Below are 21,197 nucleotides of genomic sequence, written 5' to 3'. Positions count from 1 at the left end.
CCCTCTAGACCTGGCAGATCTCGATGGAGAGACCGGAGGAGCCACTCCACTCCCTTGGCACTTCGGCCTCTTTCGAAGGAAGATGACAAGAAAGGCGTAGGACACTCACGCAGAATGCAAAAAAGAAAAAAAAAGAAAAGAGAAAAAAAATCAGATGAGAATGAAATACCTTTTCTGTATAAGAGAAAAATCATATGAGGCCCAGCGTGAACCATGGCGCTAACAACGTCTCGCATAAAAACCGAAGCGTTGATCGCCATATATGGAGGACGTAAACAGGGCAAGCTTATAATGATGCAGCGGTACGAGGCCAGCCAAACCCTACTTTCTTTGTCCTCCTCCGGTTCGCAGCTAAATGAGGGAAAGGAGGAGCCCTTTTTTTTTTCATCACATCTCCTTACACGCGGTGCGTTATGAACGGCCCAGCGTTCTCGTGGGCGGATGGAAGGGTGCACTTCGGGGTCGACCGTGGAACAGTGGGAAGACCGGCAGCGGAAGTCCGGTGGGAATGTTCCATTCTTCACATCCGGAGTGGGGGAAGGATGAGCTTTGCGTTGCTTAGTGCTTCGTTGTCCCTCCTTCTTGCTTTTCAGATGACCCTGCTGGAGACTCCCGTGTCGTGCCTGCGTGATGCCTTCTGAAGTCGTCCCAGGCTTACCGTGAGGACTTCATATATTGTGCGAACCTAAAAGGAATTTATGGTGACGTCCAAGCGCGCTGACTGATTAATTGTTGGGAACAAGGTAAGTGGTTTTTGTCGTTGCTAATGTCGCGCATCTGTGGGAGTTAGAAGACGCCCGGCCTTTTAAGTTAAAAGACGCTTCAACACAAATTTAGTTGATTTGGTTTTATGCAGTGGACAGGATGAGGAGAAGGAACAGGCAATATGAGAGCTGTTTTGTCAGTTTCTGCTTAGAAATTCGCATGTAATTTCCGCTGTAAAAAAGAAAAGTAAAAATATTCTGATTGTTACTTCAAAAAAAAAAAAAGCACACCCTGATGCTTTATAACCAACTGAAAGTTGACTCGGCCGGCATATGTCTACCGTATGAATAGCTAACTGAATTGAAGGCGTCACCATCATTACTGGTCCTAATCGACCATTGCATTAGAAAAACACTTAACAAAAGAAGGTCGCAGCAAATATCAGAGAGGCAAAGACGCCAAAAAAGTTTATCGTGAAATGCGATTCTTTGGCAGATACTACTTTTACTGAATGTGCCACTCCGGGACAAACCGACACACATGTGAATTACGCTCTCCTGGAAGAACTCACTCCAGCAGCAGAGTTAAACCAACATGCGGTATCTCAGTCACTAAAAATCAAAGCAAATGAAACAGTAGATAGGTTCGCTGAGGCGGCTCATGACGGTTTGGAATCCATTCTCATTCCCCTGTCCTTGTCTGGTGCATGACACATCTTCCAAGACAGAGAGAGAGAGGATTGTGCCTGTAGAACTGGTTCACAAAAGGCGACGAAGAAATCAACCGTATTCACAGCTTATCCGGCGCTGTCATGAGAACCAATTAGATTCTAAACTTCGACGGCACATCGACAGCCTCTTGCATGGTCAACTCTTCACAGATATTTATCACGAACCTTCCGGTTTCGAATTATGCTCGCGTGCTCTACAACAAGTTCGCGCGGCTCGTCGTACGCTCCTGGACGAGGACGTGTTCCACGTTCTCCTCGAGTGACCAAAGGCGGCGCAGAATGAGTGCTACAACGGATGATAAGAAATCGGTATAACCGGAGCAAAATATTTCGTACAAAATAGGGCACCATCATTTCACAAATACAGGCGCACACGGAAACTACAAAACTAACTAAAGAAAAGGAATGTACGCACGCACGATATAATATACGAGCAGATACATAAGACTTAAAAGGACGGTAGACTGGTTTCATACGTCTTTTGTGTGTACCGCTTTCCTAAAGAAGGTGGCAGTTTCGCCTGAAGAGCGTAGCATCGATTGATAGAGGAATTTATTAGAGAGGTATACGAAGTAATTAGAGTAGATTTATCGGCCATATAAACGTGTAAGAATTCGCTTACTAAATAAATTAACGCGTATTGTGTCACGCGCACACAGCAAACATGAACACATCTTACCCGATGACCGCGGACTCTCGCTGTCAGAACGCTGGCGCGAGGAAGCACGGCAGCAGCAGCGAGCGAATTGACCTTCGAGCTGCCTCTCGCTTCAGCGCAAACTAAGCGACGAGAACACAATGCACACGAAACTGTAATCTCTCGGCGCACTCTGTACCTATTGCAGATCGCCTTCAACATATGGCCCACGAGGCCGGACTTCCTTCCCGCCTTTCTGCCTTGCGCGCGGAAATGCGCCTGGAGGATCTACATAATTGCTATCGCAATAAAATGTAAACTAGAAGCGGAAAATAGTTTGGCGTCAGTCACACCGGTCTGTGCCTATACTGGTGAATGCCAGATCTTGTGCGCAGGCTACAGTGAAATTCGGCCTCTTAGTAGATACTGCATCCTGGATAATTTCGCCCTCATAATGTATTGGCAGAGTTGCGAGCTGGTTGCGTTGTTTCTTGCGTTTCCGTGCGCCTTATACTCCATTGCGTGGGTCGGAGGCGAGGCATGACGCTGCATCTCGCGGTCACTCGACCAATTCTTAGTCACGTCTACATTGCATACACAAGCTGATCGTTTTAAATGCCGGTTCACAGTCTGCGGCTCGGTAATGCACTCACAAAACACTTTCTAAAAAAAAAAAACAATTGGCGAGCTCATAGTCGGCAATCCACTACTGGCCACGGGCCACGTGAATATACATCTTTTTATAGAATGTCCATGACACGTTGCACGACGACTACGTGTAATACGTGATTTACTGGCATTGCACTGCAAGTTCTTCAGCATCAAAAAATCTAGGTCCGTGATCAACATACACAATGAAAATGTAAACGTTGATTGCGCTCCACAAATTTCCGGAAACGAGCGATTATCAGAGAGTATTGAGTAGAGAATTTATCATCTATTCTTAACTGGCTGAATGTGTTTTGCTCGGCCTAACTTTTTCCATTCTGTGCCCGGATTCACGAACCTTCGTGTGAGCTTTCTTCACTGTCCTGACATCAGTTGAACTCTATGGTTAGAAATGCAGCCACTATTCATATCCTTCGGCAACCACCAAGGCAATGGGCCATCTTCACGGACTCAAAAGCGGCCCTGCTAAGCATTAGCAATATAGATAGGGCTTGTAACCGACATCCAGCGACCCGATACATTCGTTACATCCATCATCCGGCTACTCTCGCTGACAACACTATCACATACCATTGGATTCCTGGACACTGTGGCATATGTGGAAACGGAAAAGCGGATCTAATTGCCCACAGAAATATACATCTACGAAATTTTCTGCTAATATGTTTGACAAAATTTGACACATCAACAACGGCAAATGAATGCAGCCATGAGGTGAGAAATCATCTGTGCAGACTGTCGCTTCAACATCACTTTCTCCATACAGTTGACCCGGTCCTAAAATTGAGACTTCCACATCAGCTTCCTTGTAACACATACGACTATGTACAACTGAGTTCGTCAGAAAGCCGTATTCACTTTTGCTGTCTTGGACTGACCACCAACATTTATTCTGATAGCAGTGGTGCGTCAAAAATCGTGGAACGCATTATATTGGGAATGTCTAGTTTAGAAGACTGCTATTACAGTAAAATGGGCTCTCAAGAGCCACAAGATCCAGAAAGAATATTCTTCGCCAAAGGGAACGCGAGGCGCTAAATTTCTTTTCATATTCCTTCAAGACATAAACTTAATGGATAAGCACAAGCCAGTTTACCCACTATCAACATCACATTTGTCTCACCTGAACATTCCATGATCATATAAATGAAATGCGAGTAGCATTCTTGGGATCGTATTACCAGTTTTCTTTCCGGCTATCCAACTGTCTAGCTATCTCACCAGAAACGTGGTCCGTTCGCGGAGATAGTGAAGTCTAAAAAATAGGGGCCGATCCTGAAGGCAGTGCCGTCTAAAATGTTGGCCACTCACGCGGGCATGTGCCACTTAGTATGTGCCACTCTTCAACATGCCATTAGGTACGTACTGTACATGCCATTACGTATGCGCGCACTTCACCATGGCGCCACTGGAAGGCGCAACGTGTCCAGAGGGAAGCGCAAGTGAGGAGCACACGCCTCATATACGACGCATTTCCGCTATTTGCATACTTGGATAATCATGCTGATGAGTTTGTCTGATTTTTTTTCTTGCTTCTTTTCTATTTTCCCGCCAGCCCTCCTCCTCCTAGGGCCTTGCTGTCCCCGTGCCCCTTCCCTATGCAGAGTAGCATGCAGGCGCCTACATATACGCGGGTAGAATTTTCTGAATTTCAATACAGAGCTTGATCTCTTTCTTTTTCTCTGGAAGAGCCACATCAGTCTAATGAAGAAGCGCTGTTGATTTATACCACATGTAAAGGCATCGTTAATGCATCCATAACCTTGCACTTCCTTCGAAGGAAAGCTGGATGGCTGGACCATGCTCGCACGCACGAACTGTGCGGGCACGATGCTGTTAACACTGAGAAGGGTTGCCGCACAAAACGAACGCAAGTTCTGCCATTGTGCAAAACCTGCAGTTCAGTCCTCGCCTTGCATTTTTCATTTTGCGCAATGGAAAGTTCTGGTTGTTCAGCGCTTTCATAAGTACAGATTTGATGGACCATGCAAACCAGCAACGTTTGTTTTGTTGAAGAAACTTAGCAAATAATACTAGAAGGGCGTACCAGTTTCAGCGGATGGAAACTGTTGAGTTGAACAGGCTTGTTTTCAGGATGACGGAATAGACGCAGACTAAAAACGTGGGCTTGATATGAAAGCAGCAGCTTAATATCAAGCACAGAAATGGATGGCTGTCCTTAAAGAGAATGTGATTATCTGAGGGTTGCATTGAGGAACAAAGCACAGCTAGGTACAGGCATAGAAAGTAATGCGCGTAAGATGGAACTGTTTTCTTGTGCTTCGCCAGCTGCCTAGTAGAAATGGCCAAAGCAATACCAAGACAATGAACGATCTGAAGATCTGTTATTACCTAACACTAACAAAACCATATAAGTAGTCAGGCTCAGGATGTAGTGCAACGAACCGGAAGTATGGGTATATGTTAAGAAAAGAAACAAGATTAAGAAAGAAACAAACTCTCAATTTAAGAAAGGTAACGTGGCATCATTATTGTTCCGCTGCCAACATCTCATTCGTTATTACTACAGCAAAGCGTTTAGTGCGACTAGAAGCATTCGAATTTTTTTTTTATGCGGGCTTTCATGCTGTTCTGAAAAAAGAAAAGAAAACTAGGTACTCACCGATTTTATATTTGGAAGAAGCGGAGACATGTCATGGGTGATTTGAATAATGAATTGTGAGTGTGTGGGTTATAGAGGAGAGGGGGGGGGGGGCTAAAAGAAAATTGATAAACTCTTGTTTTCTGCCTGTTTAGAGCCGCTTTATGAAAAACTTGCAAACATTTACAGCTAATCTGGGGGAACTAAAATGACAGTTATCTTACATTTGGAGAGAATAGTCTGAAAGTTTGAACTGTTTGAGTTAATTACAGCCTTTGCAGCAGATCACCCGCATACCTGTTCCAGAGCATTGCAGACGTTTTAAGAGCAATAGAGGAAGTTTTCCCACTGTTCTGGAACAACTCAATGCACCGTGAAATAAGCATTTTGAGCGGATAGAGAGCATCTTATGCAAGATACGTCTGCAAAGTTTAAAGAGGGCCAGTAAATTATAGGTTCTTTAATAATTTTTTTTTAAAGCAAGTGCTCGAAATTAGGGGGTCGTTATCAGCTACATTTTCTTGTGCCCCAAAGGAACTCTTCCTCTCGCCCAATTTACATTTTGTGACTATTAGGGCAATGTTAGGTGTGACGTGTGGATAAGGTTTCACGTTGCTGGCTTAATTATGAGTGTTCGAAATAATCACCAAATGCTCGTTTCTTTTCAAGTGAAAACTTGGCGATTTGGCATGCGTTTCACATGTGAACAGCTCCGACAACAAAAAAATGTAGGAATAGGAAAAAACCGGACAAAGGCTGGCCGAGACCGCCGGATGAAACTTCTCCCATGCAGCCGTCACTATCATCGCCAACGCCTCCACCAATGCATATCGTACTCCAAAGATCTTTCAGCATTAGAAAGGAAAACGCGGCACGGAAGAGTCTTTGTAGTGACGGGGACAAGCAGTGAACGTATATTTTAATTCTTAATTTTTATTTAAGCCTTCTGGTACATACATAGCAGACATTTACAGACTAAAAGCCACAAAAGGCTTCTAGTGTCTATACCCCATAATTGCTGTTTGACAGAGGCAAAAGGAAATATTCACATGTGACAACCATACAATGACAAAACAATGGCATGCCAAATATACTAGTAAAGTCTAGAAACTAAAGCTAAAAAGAAAATACACTACTCTTCGCAGGGAATAAAATTTAATCAACACTTGGAGAGAGGAAAAAGTATTAGCAGCACTACAGAAACCAATGCTGGTGGTTTATAAGAGTAGACAATGGGTATGCGATCATTTGTCGGCCCTAATTAGTACGAGTCCGTGGGAAAAACCAAAAACTGATTCCGCGCGTGTCACACACATTACTTTTTTCTGTCAAATCGGCAGGTTTCTTCAAGTACAGGCTATATTTTAATCCCTTGTTTGTAATGTTTCATTAATAAAGGATCATGCAGGTAAACAACAGGTATTACGAGTAGGTTTTTACAGATAGACCCTGTGTGCGCACTGTATGAGACATTGACAATGAAATGGAGTCATTTTTTTGTAATATAGAAAGCCTCAGAATGTTGGAATTCGTTGTGGTTCCCCAGACGAAGTAGCAAAGCACGGTTTTGAGAAGACAGGAGAAGAATACAACAGATTTACATTCTCAGGCAAAATAAAACGAGTGTGCGAAAGCATATTAACCATGCGAGAAAGGCTGGAGCAAACAGAATCAGACTGTGAATGTTTTCATTAAAAAGTATACGAAGACATTTCACAGATGGAGCCGCCTCAGTATTCGACGTACCAAGAAAAAGCGTCAATTCAAGGTTTACTTCCTTGTCGACTTCCGCTCTAAATACACGAAAACCGCTTTTATTTGAGAGCTATTTATAGATAGCGAGTTGGTAAAAATACAGGCATACAATCTTGCGAGTATGTTATCTGTTCTGGTTTGATTTTCGAATAAATCTGACACTAAAAATAAAAAAGGAACAAACTAGTATCGTCAGCATAAGCTACAAATTGGGTATTTTCATATATTTTCACTACGTCATAAATATATACATTATAAAGTAAATGCCCTAGGATGCTTCCCTGCGGTACTCGGTTGTTTAGGGAAAGAAATCTTGATTTGCAGTCATTGAATCTTACCTGCTGCTAGCGTTGATTCAAGTAACCTTGCATAAGTAAAAAAAAAAAAAAAGCGCTCCACGGGATCCGTACTGCTCCAGCTTCTTAAAAAGTGTGGTATGATTGATCCGATCAGACACTCTTGAACGGTTGATAAATATTCCAATCACGTAAAGTTCATGCAAGTGTAGTTGTTGTAGTTTGACTTATATGTGAATAGTGATCCAGGCAGTTCTGGTTCATGAACTTAGTGGAAACGCTCGATGGGCAGGAACCCGGAGCGATTACCTCCGAGTGTAGAGAACGGGCGCGATGCCATAGCTGCCTATTTATGCGAGAACGTTTCTGCAAAACTGGATTCACAGGTGAAGTAAACGCAGTACACCTGTTGCTGTTGTCGTGGCTGTCGTTGTTCAGCTTATTTAAGACAATATGTGCACACTGTCTTGGGGGACATGGCTAAAGGCACAAGTGCCTGAGGGGTCAAGCCATCCTAGCTTAGCAACAGCATCAGGGTTCAACACAACAATGCCATAGCAGCCAGAGAATGCACGAAACAAAAGCGTTTCTCAACATAAAATTCAGTACCACAACACTTAACAAACTTCAGGGACATTTCATACCTCCCATGCACAATAGGGAAACCGCAGACCGCTACAACAGAACTTAGCGCGCATCCGCGAGAAAACGCCCTTTCACAGACTTGAATTTTTATGTGAGCTTGGTTCATTTAAATGGTCTGAGATGGCAGGACACTGGTTTAAGGTGTCTGGAAATAAATAACTTAAGTTTTGATCACGATAGTTCGTACGTGAGAGAAGTTTACATATTATTTGTTTTCTGAGCATATACCGAAATAATTTAATACGCTATTTAGTGCCAAACAATCCCTCGTTTACCTTATGTTTACGGAAAGTTTCCAGTGCTAGCTTATATATATATATATATATATATATATATATATATATATATATATATATATATATATATATATATATGTATATATATGTATATATATATATATATATATATATATATATATATATATATATATATATATATATATATATATATGTATATATATGTATATATATATATATATATATATATATATATATATATATATATATATATATATATATATATATATATATATATAACCACAATGGCCGACAGCCCTAATTGTGAAACCTGTGGCTGGGAGGAGACGATTGAGCACCTCCTTTGTGACTGTCCCCGTTACAAAGTGCCAAGAAAAGTGCTCCTGACCGTGCTCGAAAAACTGGACAATCGCCCCTCTACAGAGGAAAAACTCTAGGACACTGGTCCAGACGGGCTTCGGCACTCAAGGCCTTAAGGGCTTTGCTGAAGTTTTTAAGGACATGGGAATTGTGCGACCGCCTTTGAGTGTTGCAGCGCGTAGTATCGCGTTACTGTGTGAATTTCCTAGTTGCCATTTTTTCGCCTTCTTCTTCTTTCTCCTCTTATTCCCTTTACCCCTTTCCCCAGCACAGGGTAGCCAGCCGGTACTTACACTGGCTAACCTCCCAGTCCTTCCTCCCCTTTGTCTCCTCCTCCTCCTTCCTTTAGCTTTGAATAGCAAGTACTTTCTTTTGCTGATATTCAACTGGATTTTATTTTACTCTAACCAGACGCCTAGTTTTGCCGTCCCCATGTTCGCTTGTTTATGAAGTTTATATATATCAGTTCCCGCAAAGAAAATGTTTCTGTGCCCGCATATAGAGAAATACTTTAGCAATCATCAGTATTCACTATGTCGTTTATATAAGCAAAAACAACGTTGGTCCGAGGATAGATACTTGGGGAACTCCATATTTTATGCAATTGGTTTGGGATCTCGTATTATTTATGACCATATATTGCATTCTTGAAGTCAAATTATCTTTCCTCAATGTCAGTGCAGTACCATCAATTCCTTAAGTGTGGAGCTTTCTTAAGAGGATGTTATGCTGAACGCAATAAAATGTTGTTGTTTTAGAATCTAGGAACACTCGTAGTGTTCGTGTTTTTTTGTAGCATCTGTTATTTTATTCCAAGAACAAAGGCAACTTCTGCTGAGTTGTGTTTACAAAAACCGAACTTTTCTGCAGCTACCAGATTATGAGTTGTAAGAAAAAACTGAGTTTTTTTGTATAATATGTGTTCAGCTATATTTGAGAAAAGGGAAAGTACGGAAATTGGTCTGTAGTTGTTTACATCGTTGTGTTGTTCCCCTTCACGTATAACGACAACGCGCGCAATCTTCATTTGGTTTGGAAATATGCCTGTTGAAAGCATTCAGTTGCAAATATGTGTCGCCAGCAGTATATGTATTGTCGTGAGAAATGAGATGTTGTTGAGCGAGGATTACCTGTGACGTGTGAAATCTAATCTGACACTATATTATGTAGCACGTAGTATGACACTATGTAGCAAGTAGCTTTCGCATGGAACGGTTATTCGCATCGAGCATGTTTGGCCCAGGCTTATGGGTTTAGCCACTAACTACTGAGCCTCCCGAAAGCAATTTGAGAGGTCGTATCCAGTATTATCGGATTGGGCTGAATGCGGAAGTACTTTCATATTGCTCTAGGAGGGTATACTTGTAAGACAAGATGGATGTAGTTTTTCTTCATAGATAAACAGATAAGTACGTAAAGACTAACAAGATAACAAATGGTGGTTTTTCAATCAAGCATCACCTATCCTTCCCTCGTCAGCCTCTCTTCGTTTAGGGATGCTGATTACCAATTTTCTAAGCTAACAAGATCAGCCACTGGCGACTCAGGTAAGTCGATACGAGCACTGTAGTTTAGTCTTTCAAGCGTAGTCGCGTTACACGCCCACATACATGTATCTTATCTAGAGATTGTATCGCGCTTATGTCATTCACACGCAAACATTTCATGATGCAAGCATCATTGAGGGATGGGGTATGCTTGGCGGTTTAGGGCTACAAATTACTTGGAGTAGCTACAGACGGAGACGTGCCTTGGGGTAGTAGAGACTTGACGTATTCATTAGGAAAGGCAAAAAAGAAGTAATAGCCGTGGGCTTTGCAACTGGTACTTCTTTTGGTGGACAATTGAACTGCTCTGCTACATTGGAGAAGATAAAAATAACAGAAAGAATGTAAGGAGAGGGCAGGAAGTTACAATAAAGGGGGACAAGTAGAAAGAAAATAAGATGACACAGTCAAACATCATAAGTACATAACAGCAAGCACATGGCGACGCGCTGGAAGGAGTTAAGTTCACTCACGTCTTGCGTTTCCTTACAGCAAAGAGATTGGTGCGCCTGAAGGATATAACCACTCACTTCCCAATGATTATGTATCTTACAATGATCTATCCCTACTGAAAAATTTATATCCCATACCTCCGTAATCTCTCATAACTCTCATATCCAATTTTCCAAAACCAATATCCAAATCCAATTTCCTATATCCAAAAGATTTAGGATCCCATGCAAAAACCCTTTTTCCTGCATGTCATATGATATTATTGGATATAGGAATTATGGGGAATACGGGTTTCTTTCAGTAGAGATAATCCTTAAATTTGCGGAATTCGGCCCTCTGCGATACAAGTGCCTGAAAGCATTCAAGCCCTAATAAATAATTTATTAGTCCATTCTATAAAGGGACATGTTAAAGATTTGAATAAATATAGGCCGATTTGATTGCTTTTAGTGCAAAATATTCACCAAATTCAGAGAGAATCAAGGCAACTCTTGACTTCAATCCATTCTGAGAACAGGCTGGATATGGGAAGAAATGTTCAACAACAGATCACATTCATGTTATCAATCAGGTAATTGAGAAATATACGGAGGATTACCAACCTCTCAATATGGCTTTTCTAAATAATGAAAAGGCGTGCAATTAAGTAGAAATACCAGCATTCATGGAGGCATACCGAAGTCAAGGAGTACCGGAGCATACGTGAATGTCTTAGAATATATCTATAAGGACTCCACAGTTACCTTAATTATTCACGATGAAAGCGGAAAAGATACCGCCTCAGAATGGCATCAGGCAAGCAGACACAATCCCTGCAATGCTGTTCCCAGCCTGCTTAGAAGTATTCAAGTTGTCAGGCTAAGGAGGACTCGGTGGGGATTATTTCAGCATCTAGAGGTTCAGATAATATTGTTCTGTTAAACAACGCTGAAGATGAAGGTCATAATATTAATATGTAGGAGACTGAAGTAATAATAATAAAAAAGATAATTCGTAATCAAGTGTCAGTCTACAAAATATGTACAAGAATGCATTTACCTAGGCCTATTCGCCACAGGGCTCCCGGATCATGAGAATGAAATGTACGGAAGAATAAAAGTGGGTTGGTTATGACAGACAGCTTAGTGCTATCATAGAAATGAAAAGCGCCGTCATCGCCTTCTACCGGTACATAAATGTGGGTAACAAAATTAGAAACTATATGACAAGGAAGTTTGAGAAGAAGCTAAGAACTGTGCGATGAGGGATGGAACGAAAAATGGCAGGCACAGCGTTAAAAAGCAGAAGGACCATGGTGCAGATTAGAGAGCAAATGCAAGCAGCCGATAGTCTGGTTTTTTACATTAGGAGGAAAAAATGGGGCTGGTCTGGCCATGTGATACGTTTGTCCTGCAATGTGCATAAGCAGACTGATGATAATGACTCAGGACCAGCCACGTCATTGTTACTGTGCTCCTACCATGGAAGCTAGTTCAGGCGCCCGGGCATGCCCTTTTAAGGTCTTCTGCGCCAAATAAATTTTCCACGCTTGTACCTCAGTGTGACGCCACAGACTTCAAGGCATTTTAAATCTTTTTGGTTGTATTTGGACCTCAGTGAGGCTCAGTAAAAGCTCTCCATACTTGTTAACTTTTTTTTGATTATTTAGAATACCCTGTAGTTCATCATTGCCGATGCAAAATTAACTAGGCCCTAGCAGCCATCGTCAGAATTCATTGCGTCATGACGCGGTGCGGAAACATCGAAAAGGCGTCGCCACTTGCCTTTCGTTTTTGCCCCTCTTTTCGCTTATCAAGGCTCTTGTCACGGCAAGTGCGGCCTTCTTGCTATTGTGCTAGGGTAATTTACCAACCAAGCTTAAATAATTTTTCTCCCTCCGGGATCTATATCTCACATTCCCCTCGCCTATGACGATTATAAAATAGAATGCCACAAAATTAAAAAAAGGTTTCTTTCTAGTTTGGACGATCACATTCTTTCGGAGACGATTCTGGGAGCCTGGAGTGGCGTCACTGCGATAACGCGTCAAACAGGCGTGCTAGTGACCGCCTTAAGCGGCAGCGGTCTCGACGCCATGCTGTGAGTGCAGCTTGCCTGGCGTCTATATGTGTGACACCACACATACAATACGCTAGACACACGTGTCCATAATACCTAAGTATAGGTCACTACCTACGTATAGGTCACTGCCCATCTTGCTACAACGTTCCTCCAGCCGTTAATTCCTCTTACAACGTTCCTCCCATTATCACACACTCTCTCTGTTTTTGGTCACGACTAGGCCTTAAATTCCTTGGTCATTTACCCAGTACGGAGGGTTGCGAGCGCGCATGTGCGCACGGCACTCGTCGCAGAGCGCTCTCGTTGCTTGTTCGGGATAAATCAGCAACAGCGACAGAGGGGCGACGCTCAACGAATGCACACGATATTGAGGAACGGTGCTGCTACCCGCCAGGCGTTACGTTCCAAGTATTGTCCGAAAAGTTTACTGAAATCTGACGAACGAACAACTGAACTTGAGAGATAAAGGAGAGAAAGAAATATACAGAACAAACCCGAGGAAAATGGTGATGTTCAAGACAAAACAGACGTCCTTCGAAAGTGCGAAATTTCCGCGGCCGACGTTATTGCGTCTAAAAACAACAACAACGACAGCAACAACAAAAGGGGGGGGGGGATCTGATACTTTATTTAACTTCGTTTTCTCGTGCGACTATGCGGCTATGAAACTCTCTTCGTTCGAAATGTAACACCGCGGCTTTGAGCGAGCACGGAAACAGAAGAACCGACAAGCGCTGCTCCATTCTTCGGCTTGCGTACTCGTTCAAATTTGCGCTGCTACATTCTTATTCTTGCAGAATCAAGGCCCAATCTTTGGCATCTCGTTCGAGCTAATCAGAGCAGCTTTCACGCGCCCGCTACCGCGCTCAGCTTTCTACTTGTCCTTCTATCGAACGCCCGGGGTGACAGCTTCTCGTATTGTGAACTTGATGGCGACTTTTGATTGGATGCCGGGGGGGGGGGGGGTAACACATACTGAGCTGCGCGGGCTCCTGCTGCTACTGGGTCACGGCACGACGGCTCAGGAGCAGCGCCGAAGTGCTCGCGGCCTCATATATCCTCGAGCCTCCAAATGAGCCGCTCCCGACCCCCGGTGCCGACTATTTATTGCGGGCGAGCGCACCAGCTGGCGAGCGGGGCGTCGGGTCGCTATACTTCGGCGCCACTTTCCTTGCTGTGACGAGCTGTCGCTGTAAAAGTCAGAGCGGGTCGCCCGAGCTTAAAGGCCGCGGAGGCCCCACGCTCTTGGCTAACGGATCGGCTGTGACATGCTTTGCACATTTATCCGTCGCACGTATTAGGGGCCGCAGACTGCGCCAACTTAACCATTCGCTTGACTTATACAGCACAACCATGGCTCACCGACAACAGCATCGATTGTTCCGGGAGGATGTCAGAAGCGCCTCCATATTCCAATTGAATGCGAGATGCATTTCGGATTTCCGGTAGTTCGTGTTCGAAAACCGCTTTCATACACTGGTCATCTGTGAGCCGATCTTATCAGCCACCATAAGACTATCAGAATATGGACTTTTCGTTTCAACTACGTGTACTCGAAGTATTAAGGTTCTGGTTTATATTCGTAAAGAAATTACGTATTTTGCCAAACCGCGACGGTGACCAATACGTATGTGCTACTGTGGTAAAGAAGAGGTTGCCTTTTAAACTTATTGGCGTCTGTACCTTTTGCCAACAAGTCAGTTTGATTGCAAGAGACTAAAAGAGATTATGACTGCGACTCCCGGTCCTTGAATAATAACAGGGGGCACTTCAACACTCACCACCAGATACCGGGAAACTCCAGGATAAATTCCAGGTGCTTCAGCTCACAACCTGTGTCTTCTAAGTGACGGAAGCTCGACATTTCTGCGAGGAACAACGCACAGCAGCTGCCTTGATGTGACACTGGTGTCACGGTGTACGATTTCGACCATGCAGTGGTTTACTAATGTTGAAAAGTGATCATATTCCGACCTATGTGAGAATCGATGGACTAGAAGCCTCATTACCGGTTGTATCTCGCCAAATTGACTGCTCAGTCTTCGAGGATCTTGTACAAGACACATGCAGGAAACATATCACACGCAGGTTAGAAAACATAATTGCAGACGCAATGCAAGATTACAAGCGTACAGAGTATTTTTTAAAAATTTTATTTACATAATACTGCAGACCTCATGTGGTCCAAGCAGGAAGGGCAGCTAACAAGGCATATTTACAAACGCCATGAAGTTATTGCATAGACAAAGGTTGGATACATGATACAAATGAGCGAAACAAGTCAAAGGAAATACATTGCACATCAATCAGCACATCAAAATTAATTTCTAAGATTTCTTTCAAAACTGTCACTTGAGACAATCTGTTCAGGCAGTGCATTCCAATCGTTTATTGTGCGCGGAAAGTACGAGTATTTAAACAAGTTTGTTTTCGCAAAATATGCTGTTAGGGCATGGGTATGTTGGTGACGGGTTTTTCGTGTAGTGGAAGGTGTAACATGAGGTGAAGAAGAAATTCCAAACTTTCCCTGGATGAGTGAATGAAGAAACGTTAATCGAGCAATTTTCTGTCTTATATGAAAAGGTTTAATTTCGTTGGAGGCCATTAAAGCAGATGGGGAATCAGTTCTCTTGAATTTATTGTAAATGAAGCGCACAGCCCGTCTTTGCACGTTTTCTAATTTTGCTATATCTTTTTCGGTGTACGGGTCCCACACTATAGCCGCATACTCAAGTTTGGGCCGAATAAGAGAGTTATAGGCTAATAGCTTAACGTGACTGGGTGCTCCTTTGAGCTTGTGTTTTAAAAATCGAAGTTTTTTTAACGCAGATGAACAGATGTAATCAACATGGTCGCTCCAGTTAAGCTGTGAATTTATTAAAATGCCTAAATATTTGTATTTTCCGACTTCCGAGATAGTAGTGCCGTAAGCAGAGTAACTAAAGAGGATAGGACGTTTCTTTCTTGTCATGCGCAAAAGCACAGTCTTATCAGAATTGAAGAGCATTCCTGATCTGTCACACCAGGCCACAATTTCGCAGAAAGCATCATTCAGTAATATTTGGTCAGCCACAGAACTTATTGGGGTGTACAGCATGCAGTCATCGGCAAATAAACCAATTTTAACATTTCTATCAATGGAACACACAATGTCGTTTATATAAACCAAAAACAACAGTGGGCCTAGTACACTTCCTCGGGGAACGCCAGATGTCACTGGGAGTAACGTGGAAGAGATGCCACCAATATCCACAAACTGTGTTCGATTTTGTGGGTAGGAAGCAATCCAGTTTACTAAAGTCAAGGGCACGCCTATTAATTTCAGTTTTTCAATAAGCTTATTATGGGGAACTTTATCAAACGCTTTGCTGAAGTCTAAAAAAAAATTGGAAGACGCTTAAGCTTCGCCTTCAAGAGTGGAACGCGACAGCGTTCCCGTCGACCCGCCAAGGGGTGTAAGACAATGGGCTACAGGGCAGCCATCATTTACGAGGCGCCCCGCATCGGACGCGGTGAGCGTCGAGCCATATGGTCGAGCAACGCGGCGTTCGGCGCAGCAACGAAACGTGCGCCTGAGCAAGCGGAGCGAACCAAAGAACTCGGTATCCCGGAGGGGGAAATGATGCACGCCAGCCAAACGTCGTGATTGGCACGGGCAGAGAGATAGACAGATAGTGATCTAAAGAAAGGAAGGACGCTTGATTCTGCAGAAGGAGCAAGGCGAAGCGTTGTCAGGGGAGAGAGTCCGAGCCGCGACAGCTCCAATGCGCGCGTGGCGCTATCTGTCGGGGCAGCGCCGTACATGGAGAGGAGAGGGTCTTCTGTGTTTGCCGCAAGATGGCTCTGCGTGTGCGGAAAGCGCAGAAGAAATGCAGCGAAACGCACTTCGCTACTCGTGTAATTGCGACTTCTGTAAGTTACATGGTCATAATTACCGATATACACCGCAGTATAACATTCCACGGCTCGTTTCGAAGGCAACACCGCATTCACTAGAGGCGCGTTTGTACCTCTTGGAAGCATCGAACTCGTGGCTGAGTGGTAGCGTCTCCGTCTCACACTCCGGAGACCCTGGTTCGATTCCCACCCAGCCCATCTTGGAAGTTGCTTTTTATTTATAGAGTGCCTGCCGTGATTTATCGCTCACGGTCAACGCCGCAAACGCCGACACCGACGCCGACGACACCGGCTTTTCTGCGACACGAGCTCCTTAACGCTATCGCGTTAAAATTATGTCCAGTTGTCCAGATTTATCTAATACGGAACTAAAGTTATGGATAGCAGTAACCAACTGCGTGACACTTGAAAAACCTTTCCTGAAGCCGTGTTGAAATGGAGACAAGCATCCTTTAGAGTTTAATATTTCAAGTATGTGGCTAGCGATAATGTGTTCGATTAGTTTGCAGCAGGTACTCGTCAAAGAAATCGGACGGTAATTGCTTAAACACGCGCGGTCCCCTTTTTTATGCACAGGCACAACTCTGGCTGTTAGCCAATCTGGGGGCAATGAAAAAGACGATAAGGATAAACGGAAAATTTTTGTTAAGAAATGAGCTAATGATTCAGCATAACGGCGTAAGAAGGCGTTTGGTATGTCATCTGGACCATGCGAACTTTTGGTATCTAGCCGGAGTAGGGATTCAACAACGCCTTCGTAGGATACAGTGACTGATTCTTCAGGTGGAAGGTCAAATACATGGTCATTGGCACTTTCTTCAGAAAATACAGAATGAAAGTAGGCATTGAAATGCGTAGCAATTGATTGAGGACACGTAATCACGTTGTTATGCGCAGTGATTTGATTTATTTGCTTGTGGGAAGTTCGAAGGTGGTCCCAAAATTTATGGGGATCATTTCGTATAAATTGTGGAAGACTCACTGTAAAGTAATGTTTTTTTGCTGAATTAATGTTAGAAGAAAGCTCTTCTGCTAAAATAGCTAACTGACTAGAACTGGGGTTCTTAGCTTTTTTTCAGCCGTTTAAGCCTTCGTTTTAGGTGAATAATGTGCCGATTTATCCAGGGATTTGCTGAGTATCACATTGACTTGGAAAGAGTTCGTGCACTACGTCACCGAGCTTAAAGGAGGTACAGGCGCACGAAGTAAATTATTGACCTCAGACTAGCTCGGCGCATGCAAAGGAAGATACAGCGCCGAATGGATAAGCTAGCGGACCAAAGTTGGAAATGCTTTCGCGAGTCACCGGACCCGGCAAGCCAACGCGTCCCGTGTGTGGCGTACACTACGAGGCCTTTGCTCATGTCCCCAGCAACAACGCCCTTTTAACAACCTTTCTCTCTATCAAAATCGCCGTAAGATAGACGTTGTAGAGGAATATTGTGCGAAAGTCACGAGCGGGACAGTTTTAGTCTATGGCATGTCTTTAGGCGACATTCCCGGCCCACGAGATACAAGTATGGACACGCCATTCTCTATGGAAGAGTTAGAAGCTGCTGTGGTGGTCTGTAGGGGTTCGTCTTCACCAGGGCCCGATCGAATGACATATACTGCTTTGCGCCACCTAGGTAGAAAGGCGTCATAAGAACTTTTTAGCCTTTTTAGTACTTCATGGCACCACATGAATGGGAACCCAGCCGCTTGGTACTGCTGCTAAAAGCAGGAAAGTCACCGCTGGAACTGGCATCATATCGGCCTATAACACTCGCCAGCTGCGTCGGGAAGCTCATGGAACGTATGATCCTCATTTGTCTCGAATGGTACCTTGAACACCAAAAAATTTACCCAGACTCTGTGACACGATTACGACGAGGCCATTAATCGATTGACAATGTCATCGATATAGTGCCATCTGTAGAGCAGCAAAAATCTAGGAAGCGATTATCAGTAGCACTCTTTCTTGATGTCAAAGGCATGTACAACAACGTTTCCCATCAAGCCATCGTAGACGCACTTTTCGCAGTTGAACTAGGAGGGCGAGTATTTCGAAGGATCCGAAACTACTTGACACAAACGTCTTTGTTTGTACGTACGAAAAATGGCCCGACTACCGACCACTACACATGCCGAGGCGTTCCCCAAGGCGGTGTTCTAAGACCTATCCTTTTCAACCTCGCGCTTCTTGGGCTGGCTGAATCCCTACCGAAAACAGTGAATGTCTCAATCTACGCCAACGACATCTGCATTTAGGTATCAGCGGTCGCTCGCCTGCAGGTTCGCGCAAGGCTACGGAAAGCACGACATAAAATTGTGCGTTAGTCGCTCTTAAGAGACACGCGATGCCTGGTTATTCAGTATGCATCAATGGCCAGCCTATCTCCTACAAAAAAACATCGGCTTTTGAGTGTCATAGTTGACCGAGACTTCTCTTGGAGCCCTCAGGTTGCCCACTTGAAGAAGCTCACATCTATCGTTCACGTCTTCAATTTCATCGCCGGCAAAATATGGGGATCATCATTGGGCTCCATGCTATAATTGTACCGAGCACTTTTTATTGAATTCATACGCTATAGCTCTCACGTGCTGGCTAAAACATGCAAATTAAATCTTCGGGAACTTCAGAGCGTGCAAGCACAGGCACTACGCGTGTGTCTCGGTCTTCCGTGGAGTGCCTCAACAGAAGGAGTAGTTATAATGGCTCAAGACTATCCGATCACGACTTACTATACTTACCATCGACACACCTAGGGCCATTATTCGCCACGTTTCACGGATGCAGTTAAGCTCTCTAGCCTGCCTGGCAGAACGACGACCTCAGGCGTTATTCTCTCACGTGGTCAGCATCCATCGTGAATCCCTACCATCGGGCTTCACACCCTCGGAACGTTCATCCGCAGCTATGTCGTGTTCAAATCAACTTCAAGTGCGCCTTTACGTTTCAGGAATGAGAAAGAAGACTGACCTGCCTACCTTGGCCTTGAAGCAAGCAGCTCTGGATTGTTTGCACATTTTCTGTTTGATCGAGTTCAGATATATACGGATGGATCTTCCACTCAGACCAGCTCCACCAGTGCAGTGGTTATACCATTACGATCAATAAGCATCCGATACAAGCTTTCTCACGTCACAGCATCCTCCGGTTCGGAGCTTGTTACCCTTCGAGGTGCCGTTGATTATATTAAAAGCCAACCGGCTAATCGGTGGGCAATATTCTGTGACTCGAAGGCAGCCTTACAATGTCTGTTGTCAGCTCTTCGTCGCGGGTCCTGTGAACAACTCGTGCCGAAGATACGAGAAACACACCATCATATGATCGCTAAAGTACACGACATCGTGTTTCAGTGGCTACCGGACCATTGCGGTATCTCCGATAGCAACCTCACCGACGAAGTCGCCAGGAAAACATACGAAGGAGTAAACCTTGTTTCTTTACCTTTATGGAGGACTGACACAACCCAACACTTAAGGAAGCTAAGCGCACCGTATGAAACTGGAGCACTGGCACACGCGTGAATTCACCCAGCATCGATTGCATTCCCTCTAGCCATCTATGCAACTGCGGCTGTTACCTGGGCTTCCACGAAATGAGGAAACAATGCTGTGCCGCTTACGCTTGGGCGTCGCATTCACCAATGCATATACGTGTTTGATTAGAATGGCTGATAGCGCCGATTGCATTACCTGCGGTGTCGAGGAGGCTATAGAACATTTACTGTGCTCCTGCCCATCTTCTGAAAATGAAAGTCATAACCTCTGCACAGATGTAAATCAGTTAGACATAAAACCGCTGAGCTTGAACAAGATCTTGGGACCATGGCCACGCATTTCGCAGCTACAAAAGCGCTGCTGTGATACTTGAAAACTACCGGATTGAGCGACCGCCTGTGATCCGGAATGAGTGGCGGTCAATGGATATAGAGCAGAAAAGTGTGACCATGTTGGCGATGTGCACAGTGGACTTTCATTCTTCTATTAATTTTTCCCTCCCCCTTTTCCTTCCCCCAGTGTAGGGTAGCCAACCGGGCTGAGTCCTAGTTAACCTCCCTGCCTTTCATTTATCATTTTTTTCTTTCAAACCATTCGCTGCAACTTCTACCTTCACCCGGACTGCACTAACGCAAGGCATCCCTTCTGTGTCGATTGTGGTTGAGAGTTTTCTTCAACAGAGCTTATTCAACACTGCATGAAGTGGCTGACAGCACTGTATGTTATTAAAGCCCCTCTATCCACGCGCCACCGCCGCTTTCTTAAGTAGCGACAACCTCTGTTGTGCGCCGCCTTTTCCCCCTCACACCAAATCCGGTTCCGGCATTTCCGGTTCCGGCCTTTCCGGTTTCAAAACTTCCGGTTCCGGCGTTTCCGCTTCCTGCGGGAATTTCCGCTTTGACTGCTGTTAGACGATGGTGAGACGCCCGCGCGTGCTTAGCAGAGCTGTGGCAGTCACCATCAGAAGAATGCAAAGGGGACAAGCTGTTGTATTCAACTGAAGTAGTAGTTCGTGGTCGCTGTTTTCCAAATGCACGAAAAACGGCAGTGGTCTCCAAGCGCCCAGGCACGACGTTCCACTGCACGTTGTCTGTGGT

General features: G+C 44.2%; 1 protein-coding gene across 1 annotated transcript in view; it reads left to right on the top strand.

The window, feature by feature from the left end:
• Nucleotides 1-571: 571 nt before the first annotated feature.
• The window catches only part of LOC135900366 (lysosomal cholesterol signaling protein-like), a 187,923-nt gene continuing 167,297 nt past the window's right edge, over nucleotides 572-21,197 (top strand). Inside the window, exon 1 of the mRNA XM_070532233.1 lies at nucleotides 572-743. The gene's annotated coding sequence lies outside the window, so the exon portion shown is untranslated. The remainder of the gene's footprint in view (nucleotides 744-21,197) is intronic.

This window comes from Dermacentor albipictus, chromosome 1 (assembly GCF_038994185.2).
Source record: "Dermacentor albipictus isolate Rhodes 1998 colony chromosome 1, USDA_Dalb.pri_finalv2, whole genome shotgun sequence".
Taxonomy (NCBI): Eukaryota; Metazoa; Arthropoda; class Arachnida; order Ixodida; family Ixodidae; genus Dermacentor; species Dermacentor albipictus.
The sequence above is the reverse complement of the archived record's forward strand: the minus strand, read 5'-3'. Positions and strand labels throughout refer to the sequence as shown.